We start from the raw sequence: 13367 nt of genomic DNA, 5'->3' as shown, positions 1-13367 counted from the left end.
ATTACAAAGCTGCTTGATCTAGAAGCCAAGAAAAGCATCTAGGAGGGAAAGTCAATAGAAAATGATGCCAAGAATGCAATCGTGTTTTTAGATCTCGAACCAAGTTTGTTTAGGCCTCCAATTTTAGCCAAACCACTTGCCCACAGTGGAAACACAAAAGGCTAAACTAGCTATTTAACTCATTAAGCTTAAGAAGTTAAATAACTCAAAATCTCACAATTAGAGAGGGGTGCATTTTTTGCCGCATCCCTCATTTCTCAAAAAAATGCCATTTTGGAATTGGTAGATATGCAAGGAGTAGCCTTGGCCATGAGATACTGAATTTTTTCGCTCCAAATCACTGCAAAAATCATGCAAAATGATACATTCTATTGAAAGTTCAGTTTTTAGTCTTTCTCTTCTCTTTCTCTCTCGCCATAATTGCTATTTATATGGGTTGAGAGTTTGAGAGAAAAGGGGTGTCAGATTGCAACAAGATGTAAGGGATGGAGTGAGGGAGTGTGAAGGTGGTCAATAATAAGTGGCTATATGGAGTATTAGCGGGGTGGTCTATCTATCTCAAAAATCATGAAAATTTAATCAAATTTCTTGCGGTAAGTCTCAAATTTAAAGGAAATTCAATTCTATTATAGTTTTCTTCATGAAATTGAGATGCATATGGGCTAAAATTTGATATGGAAGTGATGTATGTTGAGTTTAAGGACTATAAGTCTAAAATTTATCGTAATGCAAAAATCAATTACCTCATATATGCAAAATGCATAAAATGGAGAAATATGATTGTGATTGATAAAATGGGTGGAAAGTAATGATGTATATGGATAAAATAGTGTATGTCGGTTTGTCATGGTTGGTCTTTGCTACTATATGATAAAAATTATAAAATAATGAGTATTTATGATATAAATAATTAAATTTAAGAAAATGAAAGAGAATAGTAGAGCATATTTGGATGTATGGGGGACTGTAGGGCATGAGATTAGCCTTAGTCTATACCCATTTATGTGTTAAAGTGCCCGATTTAGGGGGTGTTTCTATGGGTGTTTGCATACATCATAAAGAACACTCCACATAGTGAATCAATGAGCAATAAGGATGAAATGCCAAGTTTTTATATTTAAAAAATAAATAATTATGCATCGAAGTGTAGCATTTAAGTTTTGTCATGAATATCTAAAGGAGCAAAATAACGGGTTAGCCCAGTTCCATCTTCTCAACATCGTACTTCGTTAGGGAAAAGCATATCTTTGCACGACGCATGGCTTGGTTGCCATTTAAAATTTGTTTGAGCATGCTAGGGGGCATTGCACACTTCTAAATAAGCTAATTCCCACAGCAAGCCATTAAACTAAAAATACAAGAAATAGACATAAAATGCTAAGAAACCGTAGCCAAGGTGGCTAGGCATGAAATGATATTATCAATGTTGGTTGAGAATCAAATGGTGAGTGGCTGCAACATGGTATGCACCCCAAGCTATGGTGGCCAAGAGTATTCACCCTCTTAGATGGTGGGAGGTTGAGACCTCAAAAATGTAATGTTTGTAAAATGGAAAAAAGATACTTCACATGCTACATCTCCACCTTTTATACTTAACCCTAGCCTACCCTAAAATAAGGCATTTATGCTTTATTACAAACCATCCCGGCCTAAAAGAGCTTTGTCCTCAAAGTTGAAATTGGGACAATTTACAAGGAAAGATTGCAAGGATAGCTTTGTAAGTGATGAATCCATGCTTAAATGAAACTCCAAGCTGAAGAAGATCTCATATATCAATGAAGTACAAGTATGAAATTTGAGTATACTGCTGGAAATCATCCAAAACAGGCTACTGCACAAGAATGGCCATAACTTGAATAAGAACTATCCAAGCACCATGTATGAGCTATAGAAATGTAGAGGACAATCCCTAGTATCTAGCCATGCCATAAAAATCCAATTTTGATGACATAGAGCAATTATTTTTATGATAGAAATTTAATACAACAAGCTGTCCTGTTCAAATATTACTTTGTTTCCTGCAAAAGCCATAGAAAAGAATCAAGGTATGATGATGGTCTCCAAGTAGACTCTTCCAAGGGCAAACCTCGCCATTTAATAAGGTACTCCATTAGTGAACGGTTCCTTAAAACCTTCTCTTTTGCAAAGAATCTTTTTAGGCTTATAAATGATGAGACCATCTTCATCTATGGGAGGTAACTCCTCTAAAACCTTTATGGTTAGTCCCACATATTTCTCAAGTTGGGAAACATGGAAGGTAGAATGAATCCTTGTTGAAGAAGGAAAATCAAGCTTGTATGCAAGCTCACCAACTCATTTGAGGATTTGATAAGGCCCATACTAACGATGAGCCAACTTATTGTGACCACCATTAAGAGAAGCATACCTAGATTTAGGCACATTGAGAAATACCCAATCTCCTTCTTCAAACTCCAAAGGTCTCCTCTTTTCATCAACATAAGCCTTCATAACATCTTGTGTCTTCCTAATGTTTTCCTTCCATTGATGTAAAAGAGCTTCCATTTTCTTAACTTTAGCCTTGGCTTGTGGATTCACATCTTCATGAAAAAGAGATGAAGGTATTTGCACTTTGTATCTATAAAGTGCTTCAAATGGTAACATGCCAATGCTCATATGATGAGTGTTATTATAATAGAATTCAACAAGATGTAGCCAATAATCCCACAAAGCTTGAGTGTCATGGAAAAAATGACAAAGATAAACTTCCAACTATTTATTGACACACTCCATTTGGCCATCGGTTTGGGGATGGTATGTCGTGCTAGTCAAAATTGTTCATATAGAAGTGAAAAAACTCCTCCAAAAACTTCCCATGAATTTTGTATCACGATCGGATACTATTTTCAATGGTATACCATGAAGCTTAAAAATACATTCCATGAATTGTTAAGCCACTTGCTTTGCTGTAAATTGAGCCTTGGTAGGGATGAAATGAGCTGATTTAGTCAACCAGTCCACCACCACATAAATGCTGTTCCACCCATGCTTTGTTGTAGGTAATCCCACAATAAAATCTATTGTAATATCAATCCACTTGCCTTGAGGAATAGGGAGTGGCTGAAGTAAACTGTCGAGTAGAGAGAGGAGTCTTTATTTTGTTGACACAGAAGACATTGCATAACATAATCCTTGACATTCCTCCAAATTCCCTTCCAATAGAAACTCTTATAGATATTGTCAAATATTTTGAACAACCCATGTTGTCCCACTAAAGGCAAAGAATGCATCTCATGCAAGATTTGGTCTTTAAAAGAAGATTGTGGTGTCAAGTAGACTCTACCATGATACCATAAAAGGCCGTTGTGCCATTTGAAATTGGGATACTCTTCTCCTTTACCTTGCTGAAATTCCTTCATCATCTTTGATGCTTGCTCATCAAGCAAATACCCTTCTTGAATGTCATGGATCCAATCCTTATGCACAGTTGAAATAGTAGAGATAGAACATGGCCACATTATTGATAAGGCATCTGCCACCACATTGTCTTTTCCAGTCATATAAGATATCTCAAAGTCATATCCTTGAAGAGTAGCTAACCATCTTCGTTGCTTGGGAGATAAATTTGGTTGTGAAAGGAAGTATTTCAACACATGATGATTGCTTTTGACCTTGAAATGGATGCCATAGATGTAATGATGCCACTTTTTGATAGCATGCAATGTTGCTAACATCTCTTGCTCATAAACATGTAATTGACACTCCTTGTCATCAAGCTTTCGGCTCTTATAAGCTATGACTCCATGATCTTGACATAAAACAACCCCAATTCCTCTTCCACTAGCATCGGCACATATGATAAACTCCTTAGAGAAATCTCGGCATACAAGGATGGGTGCTAAAATTAGAAGAGATTTCAGCTCATTGAAACTTCGATCAGTGATGGAGTCCCAAAAGAAAGCCTCCTTTTTTAGTATAACTGTCAATGGAGCTGCCACATGATCATAATTCTCGATGAACCTCCTATAGAAGGATGATAACCCAAGGAATCCTCTCAAAGAGCTTGCATTCATAGGAGTAGGCCATTCTTTAACACATTTTATTTTATTGGGGTCCACTCTAGTGCCTTGCTCTCCCACAATATGACCTAAGTATTCAACTTCATTTTCCATGAAAAAACACTTTGTCATCTTGGCAAAGAGTGTCTATCTTTGTAATGTGTCAAAGATCTCTCGGATATGCTTCAAATGCTCATCCTTGGATTTGCTAAAGATTAGGATATCGTTAAAGAAAACGAGGGTTGTTTTGAACAAGAAGGGTTGTAATATTTTATTCATGAGGGTTTGAAACGTAGCGGATGCATTGGAAAGCCCAAATGGCATAACCAAGAAGTGGTATAACCCTCTTTCAGTCCTAAAGGCTATTTTGAACTCATCTCCTTCCTTCCTTCAAATTTGATGATAACTTGATCAAAGATCTATTTTGGTGAAGACCTTTGCATCTTTAAGCTCATCCAAAAGATCATCAATTCGGGGAATAGGACACCTATTCTTGACCATTGACTTGTTCAAATCCCAATAATCAATACACATGCAAAATGATCCACCCTTCTTCTTGACTAAGAGCACGGGAGAGGCGAACGGTGGTTGACTTTGCTGAATTAAACCCATTTACAACAATTCTTTGACTTATTGCTCCACTTCTTCCCTTTCAAACTTGGACAAGCAATAGGGAGGTTTGTTGATGGGCTTTGTGTTAGGTAACAAATCAATAGGATGGTCAACCTCTCACTTTGGAGGTAAAGATGAGGTTACCTTTAATGATGAGGTTACTCCATTGTTTTTGCTTGGGGCTCTAAGTGAGTCATGGGATGTATTCTGCACTGCTTTATGTGCTCTTGTTATTGTTTTGAACTTGCCTGATGTAAAGACTGCTCTTCAGCAGAAGAGATCAACTGTAAGAACTTGGATGCCTCTCGCGTGTCGCATGCATTGACTCTTAGAGACGGAGATGGTAATGGCAAGAATGACCAAGGGAATGGTCGTGGTAGAGACTTGCAGAATCCTAGGTCTAAGTTGTGTGGTAAGTTGTGCAGCAAGTCTCGTGGGAGAAATGCTAATGTGGCATGTCATCATTGTGGCAAAAGGGTCTATGCACCCACAGTGTCATGAGTTGCGCAAAGAGAAGGGGAAATACAAAGTACAGAAAAAGTCCTCTGATCACAGCATTATGCCTACAAAATCCAATGTGAAAATCAAGGAGATAAATGCCATGCAGATTGATGACTTTGATGGGGAGTACATGCTTACAGCAAGTTCTTGTGATGCTACATCATTGATCAATGTTCACTCTATGTATGCACAATGCTAGCTTTTGGATTTTGGTGCTTCATTTCATGTTACACCATGCCGTGAGTAGTTCCACTCCTACCGCACTGTCTCTGGTTCAGTTTGCTTGGGTGATGACAGGTCACTTGCTATTGTTGGCATTGGGAATGTACGTCTGAGTTTTCTATTGGCAGTACTTTTCTGTTATAGGATGTACGTCATGTACCTATGCTTTCACGCAATCTTATGTCTGCAGGGTAGCTTTATGATGTTGGGTTTTATGTTTTATTTGGGGATTATGCCTGGAAGATCACCCGTGGCAGACTTGTGCTTGCTAGAGGTGCCAAAGCTGATAGCCTCTATCCTCTTGTAGTTGATGGGTCCTCTATTGACCTTGTTTTGTCAGTGGGTTCCATCCCACATGTATCTCTTTGGCATGCCCATTTGGGCCATATTTCCTTGAAGGGAATGAAAATTCTTTTTGGTTTGTAGTACTTACCACCCCTTGACTACACATGTTTTGATTCATGTGAGCATTGTCTTTATGGCAGATAGACTAGGAATACACATAAGAAGTTTGGTAGGACACGCATGAGTGAGCTCGTAGCATTGGTACATTTGGATGTATGTGGACCTATGCCCTGTCAGTCTATGGGTGGTGCAAAGTATTTTGTGACATTCATTGATGATTTTTCGTGTAAAGTTTGGGCTTACCCCTATGCCCAATAATATGGTTCTCAACCAACGCAAGCCATCTTTGAAACATAGCCAAGACTTCGGACTTAAGCTTAATGAAATTCCTTAGGACTGACAATGGGGGAGAATATGTGTCACGTGCTTTGAGAAACTACATGATGAGAGGGGTATTGTGGGAGCTTTCGCTCAACCGCCAAGACCCACGGACCGCTTATTGTTTCAAGCGTTCCAAGCCGAGCACTAATGGCTACCTCTCACATAACCGACGCGCCATCCATATCTACGGGTGTAGTGAGCTTACCTTCATGCTGATCGAGTTACCTCCTCTCCTGCACACTCCGGTAGCTCCACAATCCAAGTGCAAGCTTCAAGCAAGCTCCATCCTCTGTTGAGATATCGAGCTCCACTCGTGATACGCCAGGGTGACTGTTGTGTATTTATGTCACTGACTTGTCAATTGCAGACGCGGTTGGTACACCACCCATGAATAATAGCTACATGATAGCTATCCTTATCTACTCTAGTTTGTGGCTCAGTTAGTATGCCACCTTAGTTAGTTGAGTTTGGTTTTGAGACCCATATATAGGGTTCTTCTATTTCTTTGTAATTGAGTTCTTTTGGCTTCCACAACTAAGAAGAGGAAAACTGTTTTCAGCCTCCACCTTTGTGTGTATTCCCCCATTGTGCAAGCAAGAAAGCTTCAAGTGAGACTCCTTCCTTTTCTCCCACAATCTTGACATGGTATCAGAGCCTTGTTCGTGGTAAGGAGCTCAAGAAAGCAAGCCAAGCTTGCCGTGTTCTGGTAAGAGGAGTAGTGTTGCTTTTATTTTCTATTTTGGGAGCAGATCTCTGCAGGTAGCACAGCCGGAAAGTGCAGGAGTGCATTGTCTCAGGTTGAGACGCCCTTCATGGTGAAGCAAGAGGGCAATATATGCTGTGGGGTAGGGCTTTAGCCCATGGCGACCTTTTTTTTTTTATTTGAGGCCATTTCGGGGCCTGTTTTGGAGGCGGAAGTTTTCTGCACGCACTCAGGAAAAAGCCCTGTTTTATGCTGTGCGACCACTGTTCTACAGGTCGGTGAACAGTTACCACATAAATTGCATCGTATGCTTGTGTGCAGAGACATTGGGAGTTACAAAATCATCCTTGGTTCCTGGTTATGCAAAATCGTCACTAGGAAGTGACTGTGTGGTCAAATATCACTTTCGTCAGTTTTGCAGATTTGCCTTTGTGAGGCTGAAGCTGTGTTCTTTGCAGTGTCAGAATTTTTTGCAATGTTCTGTAATGGCATATGATTCTCTCTCACAAATTGTCATTGAAAAGCTTGAAAGAACAACTTCCAAGCATGGAAGTTTAGAATGACGAATTTTCTTATGGGAAAAGGATATTGGGAATTTGTTGCAGGAAATGAAGAAGAACCAGTTCTTCCTGATGTTCCCAATCAATAGCAAATGTAGACATTTAAAGCATGGCATGAGAGAGCCAGGAAAGTTATGTACTAGCTATCTATCAGCATTTCAGACTCTATGATTGTGCATATTCAAGATGCAAGTACGCCAAAGGAGGCATGGGATACTTTGTCAAAAATGTATAGCACAAATACGCAAGCCAGGAAAATGCAACTCAAGCAAGAGTTGCATAATGTGCAAAGAGAAAATATGAGTATCAATGACTACCACATGAAGGTGAAGAAGATTTCAGATGCACTTGCTTCCATTGGGTCGCCAGTGGAAGATGATGATTTAGTTTCTGGACCTTGAATGGTCTAGGAAAGGATTATGCACAGTTCCGAACATCCATTTCCATCCGTGAAAGATTTCCTGATTTTGAGGAGTTGATTACTCTTCTAATTTCCGAGGAGCAGAGAAATGGTGGTGCATCTTCTTCAGAAGGAACTTCAAAAGAAGCTGTCTTCTACTCAAATACTGGAAGAGGTGGAGGCAGAGGTAGAGGAGGCCGATATGGAGGCCGTGGTAGAAATCAGAATATGCAGCAAACTCAAGAAAACCAATCCTATGGAGGAGGACGTGGTAACTCTAGAGGTAGGGGGAGCCAAAGAGGTCGTGGTGGATGGCAAAGAGGCCAAAATGCAAATAGTAATGTTGAATGCTACTACCGTGGTAAAATGGGTCATATGGCTAAAGACTGCTATAAAAAGCAGAATGACATCATGAATGGAAAACTGCAACAAGGGAATTATGCATCTTCTAGTAGACAGGGTGATGACAGAAATGAGCACTTGTTTATAGTGCAGCACATGAACAATTCTCTGACAAGTGCAGAAGAAAGCAATGATGTATGGTATGTTGACTCAGGTACATCAAACCACATGACATGTCATGCAGAATGGATGGAGGATGCAAGAAAAATGGAAAAACCAGGATTTGTGGAGACTGGTGATGATACTGCACATCCTATTGCGTAGATTGGAAAAATTCCTTTGTCTATGCAGGATGGGAAAAAGAAATACCTGTCCGATGTATTTCATGTCTCGAATATCACCAAGAATCTGGTTTCTGTTGGTCAAATGGTTGAGCAGGGCTTGCAGGTCAGATTTAATCCTCATGGATGCTTTGTTGAGGATATGAAAAATAAAGGTCGCTTGATAGCAAAAGGAAAGAAGAAGGGCAGAATGTTTACATTGGATGCAGACATGTCTGAACTGAGTGCAGTAATGTTTGCACATGGGACCGGTGTAGTTGCAGATATTGATATCTGGCATAAACGCATTGGTCATGTTAATGTACAGCGACTTAAATCAATGCAAGCCCAAAATATTGTTGCAGGTTTGCCTAAATTCAAGGTTGCAGAAATGCATAAGGTATGTGAAGCCTGTCAGTTTGGAAAACAGGCAAGGAAACCATTTCCTAGACATGTTCAAGAGAGTGAGAAGCCATTGGAATTAATCCACTCTGATGTGTGGACTACTAAAGCTGCATCTCTTGGAGGCTGTCATTATTTTGTCACTTTTATTGATGACTATAGAAGAAAATTTTGGGTGTATTTTATGAAAAAGAAAAGTGAAGTTTTTGGGCATTTCAAAACCCTTAAAGCTATGGTTGAAAAAGAAACAAGCCTGCAAATAAAATGCCTAAGGTCAGATGAAGGGGGAGAGTACCTCTCAAATGAATTTGCAAGGTTCCTGCAGGAGCATGGCATAAAGCAGCAATATTCATGCAGTCATACCCCACAACAAAATGAAATTGCAGAAAGGAAAAACAAGCATATTGGAGAGGTATCTCGTGCCATGCTCAATGAAAAAGACTTGCCAGATTTTTATTGGGCTGAAGCAGTTGCTACAGCAGTCTACATAATGAACAGGACTCCCACTGCAGCAATACATGGAATGACTCCAGAGGAGAGGTATACTGGTAGGAAACTAGATATTTCTCATTTGAAAATTTTTGGTTGCATTGCCTATGTACATGTGCCACATGAGTTGAGATCCAAGTTGGATCCAAAAGCTGAGAAATGCATCTTTATTGGTTACTCTTTGCAGCAAAAAGGGTATAGATGCTATAACCCTTCTACTTGTAAGTTTACAGTGAGCAGAGATGTTGTTTTTGATGAGATGAGTAGTTGGTATAAACCAGTAAATGTGATTGATGATGTAGATGCACAAAATGGTAATGTTGCACAGAATTCACAGCAGCAGTCACAAAATATTAGTGGACCTGGAGCGTCCTCTAGCAGTGGTTCACATTCTTCGCCATGGATAGGCAGATTGAGATCAGGAGAATCTTCTCAAAGTAATGCAGATAGTGGTATGCAGGTATCACGAAAAGGAAAAGAGAAGGTTGATCAGCCCATGTTTGATGTGAATGCAGGTCACTCTTATGTGGATGGTGAATCCAGTGGCTTAGAACAGAGCATTGATGATGAGTTAGGTATTCCTTCTATTGTTACACATGGAGTAAGGAAGACCAGGGATGTTTTGAGAGCACCTGGGAGTGAACTTACTTTCCGCAGGTCTACGAGAGCTAGGAATCCTGTGGATAGGCTGAAATATGATGGATTTACAGCCATTCACTATGTATATATGGTCAAAGTGATACAGGAACCAGAACCCACTTCTTTTGAGCAAGCCATGGGAAAAGAAAAATGGGAGAAAGCCATGGATGAAGAAATGGATGCCTTGGAAGCAAATGCTACATGGGAATTAGTACCTTTGCCTAAAGGTAAAAATGCAATTGGCTGTAAGTGAGTTTATAAGGTGAAGCACAATGCAGATGGTTCTGTGAACATATACAAAGCAAGATTAGTAGTCAAGGGGTATGCACAAACATATGGCATTGACTATGAAGAAACATTCAGTCCGGTTGCAAGGATGGCAACCGTAAGAGCAGTCATTGCTATGGTTGCATCAAAGGGATGGTCTTTACATCAGATGGATGTAAAGAATGCCTTCTTGTATGGTGATTTGCAAGAAGAGGCCTATATGGAGCAGCCACCAGGTTATGTGCATGCTGTTTATCCTGAGTTTGTTTGCAGGTTGAAGAAAGCCTTGTATGGCTTGAAGCAAGCACCTAGAGCATGGTCTGACAAGATAGGACAGTATCTTGTCACTATTGGCTTTCAGATTTCCAAGGCAGATTTCTCACTTTATGTGAGAAAAACAGAGAAAGGTATTATGCTACTTGTCATTTATGTTGATGATTTGATTATGACAGGTGACAGTGATGAAGATATCCTTCATGTGAAAATGCTATTGAAGCAGAAGTTTGAGATGAAGGATTTGGGAGAGCTACGTTATTTCTTGGGCATTGAGGTGATTAGATCACCAAGTGGGATACAGCTCTTACAGAGGCAGTATGGATTGGACATGCTGTCCAAATATGGGATGACAGGCTGTAAGCCTATTTCAGTTCCTTTGGAGCAGAATGTGAAGCTGAGTACAGATGCAGGTGGGCTTCTAGAAGACCCTACTATGTACAGATGCATAGTAGGAAGTTTGATTTTATATGACTATTACCAGGCCAGATTTGAGCTATGCTGTTGGATTGGTAAGTCAGTTTATGCAGGCTCCAAGGAAACCACATTTGGATGCGGCTAGACGCATACTCAAGTATGTGAAGTCCACATTGCAGTATGGACTATTTTATGAGACTGGGGTCCAGATATAGTTGCATGGATACACTGATTCTGATTGGGCTAGTAGTATTTCTGATAGACGATCTACCAGTGGATATGTGTTCTCTTTTGGGAGTGCTGCAGTCACTTGGAGCAGCAAGAAACAGCCTACAGTTGCCTTGTCGAGCACAGAGGCTGAGTACAAGGGTGCAGCAATGGCTGCATATGAGGTAGCTTGGTTGCATAAGCTACTTTATGATATGTATCAGTCTACAGATGGGCCAGTTGTCATTTATTGTGACAACATGAGTAGTATACACTTGGCAAATAACCCAGTCTATCATGCTAGAACAAAGCACATTGAGGTGCATTATCACTATGTGCGAGAGAGGGTTTTACTAGGTCTTATTGATCTAGTTTATGTTAGCACAGAGGATCAGGTAGCTGACATATTCACAAAGGCATTGGGTGCAGAGAAGCTGCGCAAGTTCAGAGACCTGCTTGGTGTGCAGGAATTGGGATTGAGCTCGAGGGGGAGTGTTGAGATATCGAGCTCCACTCGTGATACGCCACGGTGACCATTGTGTATTTATGTCACCGACTTGTCAGTTGCAGACGCGGTTCGTACACCGCCCATGAATAATAGCTACATGATAGCTACCCTTATCTACTCTAGTTCATTGGCTCAGTTAGTATGCCACCTTAGTTAGTTGAGTTTGGTTTGAGACCCATATATAGGGTTCTTCTATTTCTTTGTAATTGAGTTCTTTTGGCTTCCACAACTAAGAAGATGAAAACTGTTTTCAGCCTCCACCTTTGTGTGTATTCCCCCATTGTGCAAGCAAGAAAGCTTCAAGTGAGACTCCTTTCTTCTCTCCCACAATCTTGACATCCTCAAGCTCCATGCTCCAAGCTCCATTGCCGCGAGCAAGACAAGAAAAGAGAAGAGAAGAGAAGAAGAGAGGAGAACATGGAGAGCTTCTCCTCCTCTGTCCCTCACCCTCACACACTCACTCCCTCACACTCTCACACTCCCTCTCTCAAGCACAAGCTCAAGGAAGCAAGAAGAAGAAGAAGAAGAAGAAGAGGAGAGCTACTTTTGGCCACAGACAAGAATGAGCTTCTCATTCACTTGTCAACTTTATATACAAAACCCTAAATCCCTTTTGGATGGTCATCCCCTTTTTCCCTTTTTACATGGCCAGCCGTAGCCTAGGCCCTTTTTCCCATTGTCCTTCTATCTTCCTAGCTTCCTTTCCACCGCCCATCTACATTTACAAATTGCATGGGTGAGAGCATGGCGCTCTTTTACAAGATTTCAGGGTGCGCCTTTTTATTTTAAAATGCACCTTTCCCCTTTTGCATTTTCCTTGGACTTTTAAGGTTGCCCTTGCGCTTTTGGCCTTTTCTCCTATTCTTTCTTCACTCGGGCTACCTTTTTTCCACCTTTACCCTGCGTCTTTTTTATTTCCTTTTGCTTCTTCATGTTGGGGTTAAGATTACCCCCCTCCTAGACGAGTGCCAGTCCCATGGTACTCACCGTCGTAGGTAGCAGGCTGTAGCATGCACCGAAGACGTGGGTGACAAGGATGCCTGTGGAGGAGTGTTGATGGTGGTGTGAAAGAAGGTCCTGGGGGCCTGTTGATGGCCAAGGTGGCTGGTGGAAGGGTTGTTGGAGTTGTTGGTAGGGCTGTTCTGTGTTGGGGATTGCATTGATGGCCAGCACAAGTGTAGGTTTGTTGGGGATTCTACACATGACGATTCTTTGTGGGCTTGTCGGATGGTAAGGGATAAGCATTCAGAGTTGGGTGTCGCTAAAGAGTGATTGAAATTTTGTTGGAGGCTTCAATACCTACAATTTGAAAACCTCTCGTGTGGTCTCTCCCTAAGGGGCAGTGCTAGTCTTCTTATCGTGCACAAGACATATTTGATTAGTTTGGGAGACAGGTCGAACTCTAAGCAAGCTTAGAGTATTGTCCTCCACTTGAGGACCCAAACTGTGTATATACTTTGGTGCAGATATTATGTAAGTGCTCATGCATACTTAGATATTACGTAGTTAGAAGACCGTGGGCTAGTTTCTCGTAACAAGGTGTGGATGAAGCAAAGTTGTCCATGTTGAGAAGAAGTACACGTGAAGGTATATGAGACATCCTTTGCATTGTGACTGCACGACGGAGCATAATTGAATATAGGGACACCGCACTTTCGGTAGCTGGAAGCTATTGGACTTGCTTGATGAGGACGGTGTACTTTTCATGGCCAATCGTGCGGTGCTTACCACCACTGATTGCAATGGTACTAAGGCAGAGTGCA

This window comes from Lygodium microphyllum, chromosome 25 (assembly GCF_053477565.2).
Source record: "Lygodium microphyllum isolate KBCC chromosome 25, Lygodium_microphyllum_v1.1.10, whole genome shotgun sequence".
Taxonomy (NCBI): Eukaryota; Viridiplantae; Streptophyta; class Polypodiopsida; order Schizaeales; family Lygodiaceae; genus Lygodium; species Lygodium microphyllum.
Note: the sequence above shows the minus strand (reverse complement) of the source record.